Genomic DNA, 4133 nt, shown 5'->3' on the forward strand with positions numbered 1-4133 from the left:
ATCGCAGATATACACACAGATACATAATTAAAAAGAATAACAATAAATTCAAAAACGGAAGAGTCAGGCAAAGGAGCTGCAGGAGACATATGGTGGCTAAGATGGGGTCAGAAGGACAGAACTGCCCCATAACCACGAGGAGCTGAGGCAGAGCCCCAGGCATCGAGATGCAGCTGGAACTGAGCACTGTCCTGGGTTTCTGTCCATCCTGGAGAGGAACTGCACTGACCATCCTGAGGAGACTGCTCATGAAGCAGACCGCTGCAGAGGATGCAGGGATTCAGGGATGCAGGGATGCAGGGAGAAGAGCCAGGTTTCTGCCTTCTGCCTCTTCTACCATGGAGTAAGGCTTCTGAGAAGCTAGGAGGGAGGGCTGTAGGCAGGCCTACTTTGTCTGCAATGGAGCTCTGAGGTTGCTTCCTTGGGAATGGAAGCTGTTGTCCCAGGCAGACGATATTATCATCTTCAACTAGGAACACTTTAGGTGCTGTTCAAATCTCTGGAGACTGCTCTGTGTGACCTTTATTTTCATTATTATGCATTATTATTTATGGGTGAGTTTTGATCACCACATATATCTGGTACCTGTGGAGGCCAGAAGGTGCTGAATGCCTTGGAACTGGAGTTACAGATGGTGATGAGCCACAATGTATGTGGGTGCCGGGAAATGAACCTGGGTCTTTTGAAAGAGCAGCAAGTGGGCAACTGGTATTAACCACTGAGCCATTTCTCTATGATTTCTTTCCTTTCTTCCTTCCTTCCTTCCTTCCTTCCTTCCTTCCTTTCTTTTTTTTTTTTTTTTTTTTTTTGAGGCAGAATTTGGTATAGGCAAGACCAGCTTCGAATTCAGTTTGTAGCTGAGAATGACCTTGGACTTCTGATTCTCTACCTACTCCCCCACTCCCCTTCTTGGCTTACAGGCTTATAGTACCAGGTACCATGCGTGGTAGGTTTTTGGGGTGCTAAGGATTGGAACTAGGATTCTGAAGGCTAGACAAGCTTTCTACCAGTTGACTCACATTGCCAGCTCCTTGTGGGATCTCTTTTATTAAAACATGACAAAACACTTGAGGGTGTTATTGTAGCAAAACTCAAACTTCTATAAAGTTAACAGTAGTTATTTTTCTCTCCAGTAATTAGAGATTAATTCGCCTTTTTTCATCATTTTTCCTATCAATTAAAATTGGTGATGTAGTCACACGTTTTAAAATTCAAGAGTCATAAAAGGATTCAGAGTTTAAAAAAGGCCTTTCTAGCTCTATTTTCTGGCTACTTCTCAGGTCTTTTGCTCAAGGACACCAATAGAAACGAGTGTAGGTTTACCTTTGTGCTCTTTGAGACATATTCTGTCATTCCAGGTTTTTTTTGGATTCTATTATATGTAGGAAAACTACTCGGACCACACACGCAGGTCTTTTTTATGTTGGATTGAGGTTGAGGACTTGGTTCCTCACTTTTGCTGCAAAAAAAAAAAAATATTCATAGACACTAAGCTGATTGTAGTTGGATTAGACTGTAACACCAGCCCTTGGTAGGCTGAGGCGGATGAAAGTCAGATTGAGACCAGCTACGACTCCATAGCGGGACTCCGTCTCAACAGTAAAAATAAACACAGACCCCCAAAACAACACAGCAAAACCAGACCACGAAACGAAACAAACGCAACAGTCCCTAGAGACAGGGTAAGAAGAGGAAGAATGGATAGTCACTTGGTCCTTTGGTGGATGCCATAGAGTGCTGTGGCGGTTAGTTTTTATGTCATGTGACACAAACTGGAGTCATTTGGGAAGAGGAAGCTTCCGTTGAGAAAATGTCTCCATCAGATTGGCTTTTAGGTAAGCCTGCAGAGCATTTCCTTGGTTCATGATTGAAGTGGGAGGGTCCAGCCCATTGTGGGTAGTGCCACCCCTGGGCAGGTGGCTCTGGGTGGTATAAGAAAGTCAGCTGGGGAAGTTTTGGAGGGCAGCAAGCGGCACCCCTCCTTAGCCTCTGCTTCAGCTCCTTCCCTGCTGGAGTTCCTGTCTCTGCTTCCCTCAGTGACCGATGGTGAAGGGGATGTAGAAGCCAAATCAACCTTTTCCCTTCCAAGTTGCTTTTGGTCCGGATGTTTGATTACAGCAATAGAAAACAAACTCAGCAGAGGCAGGCGGATCTCTGTGAGTTCGAGACCAGCCTGGTCTACGAGAGCTAGTTCCAGGACAGGCTCCAAAACCACAGAGAAACCCTGTCTCGAAAAACCAAAAAAAAAAAAAAAAAAAAAAAAAAAAAAAAAAAAAAAAAAAAAGAAAACAAACTCAGAAAAGTGCGAAGGAACTGTGAATTCGTTGAGTGTAGGCTTTCAGGTCCTTCTAAGGGACGTGGGAGTTCTTCTCTAAGGAAGGATGGCTAAACATAAGATGTAGATGTGGTTAAAGGGATCCGAGCGTCTGGGGCCAGTGAGATGGCTTAGTGGGTAAGGGCGCTTGCTGCTAAGATTGCTGACCTGAGGTTCATCTGAGTCCCACAGAATGGAACTCATTCCCCTGCTGATTATTCTGACTTCCACACACTGAGGTACAAATGGGTCCACCCCCCCACCGAATAATGAATGTTCAAAAAAATCATCTTGTCATTTGTGATGAGAAATCGAATTTCAGTGAGACAGACAAGTGGCTTTTCTGAAGACAAGCTTGTGCAGGACAGTTGGGGAAGAACGCTGTTTGACATAAGCTGCCCAGGGTGGATCTTTATAAAAGGGGTTACTCCATTGTTATTCCTTTAGGTTTTGGGGGGGCCGCTACCCACATTCCAAGTCAACACCCATGGAGGCTCATTTTTACTAATAAATGCCCGGCCTTAGCTTGACGTATTTCTAGCCAATTTTATTTTAACTTAAATTAACCCATCTACCTTTTGCCCCTGGGATTTTTCTTTTTCTTACTTCTGTACATCTTACTTTCTTTCTGACTCCGTGACTGCTGTGTAGCTGTGTAGCTGGGTGGCTGGCCCCTGATGTCCTTCCCCTGGTTCATTTGCTCTTTCTGTTTATCTTCTCTGCTTGCCAGCCCTGCCTATCCTTGCGCCTGCCTCACTATTGTTCCTTTAGCTCTTTATTATACCATCAGGTGTTTTAGACAGGCAACGAATCACAGGCTCACAGAGTTAAGCAAATGCAGCATAAACAAAAGCAACATATCTTTGCATCATTAAACAAATGTTCAACAGTATAAACAAAATTATCCAACCTTTAAATAATATTCCCCAACACTCCCTAGTTTATGGGTAGGGGCTATGATCAAAGAGGCAGCAAATCAAGAGCGCGAGGTAGCTTATAGGTGGCATAGCTGAAGACTGGCATCCATGTGGGCACAGGTCTGGCCATTAAGTTAGACTGGATTGGATATCTCAAGTAGGCAAATCAAGAAAAGTGATCATGCCTTATGTAGCCAGAGACCCACATAATCACACAGAAACTATATGAATTACAACACTGTTTAGCTCATGGCTCCAGCTTATTAACCATCTCTCCCAACTTAAGTTAACCCATAATTCTTGTCCATGTTAGCCACGTGCCTTGGTACCTTTTGTCAGTGAGGCGTTCTCATCTTGTTTCCTCTGCATTTGACTGGCAACTGCATCTCTGCCTTTCCTCTTCCCAGAATTCTCTTACTCTGGTTGCCCTGCCTATTCTTCCTGGCCAATCAGCATTTTATTAAACTAGTATGAGTGACAAATCTTTACAATGTACAAAAACATTATCCCAAAGCTCCTTGAGAAAATCTAGTTTCTACTAAAACGTTTATAGCTCAAAGTATATTGTTAAGAGGTATGGCTACTGTGCATAGAAATAACCCCAATATCCATACAAATTCCTGGCTCTTACCTAAGTAGTTTATGCTATGTTAAATCTAGTCACCTACTGGGTCTTTTGAGATAGGGCCTTGCTATGTTGCCCAGATTGGACCTGAACTGCCAGGTTTAATTGGGTTCTTTATTTTCAGCCTTCCAATTATCTTGATACTACAGGTTTGATCTATCACATTGCCTAATATTTTTTCTTTGTGCCGGGTGATGGTGGCGCACGCCTTTAATCCCAGCACTCGGGAGGCAGAGACAGGCGGATCTCTGTGAGTTCGAGACCAGCCTGGTCTACA

Source organism: Microtus ochrogaster, chromosome 22 (genome assembly GCF_000317375.1).
Source record: "Microtus ochrogaster isolate Prairie Vole_2 chromosome 22, MicOch1.0, whole genome shotgun sequence".
NCBI lineage: Eukaryota > Metazoa > Chordata > Mammalia > Rodentia > Cricetidae > Microtus > Microtus ochrogaster.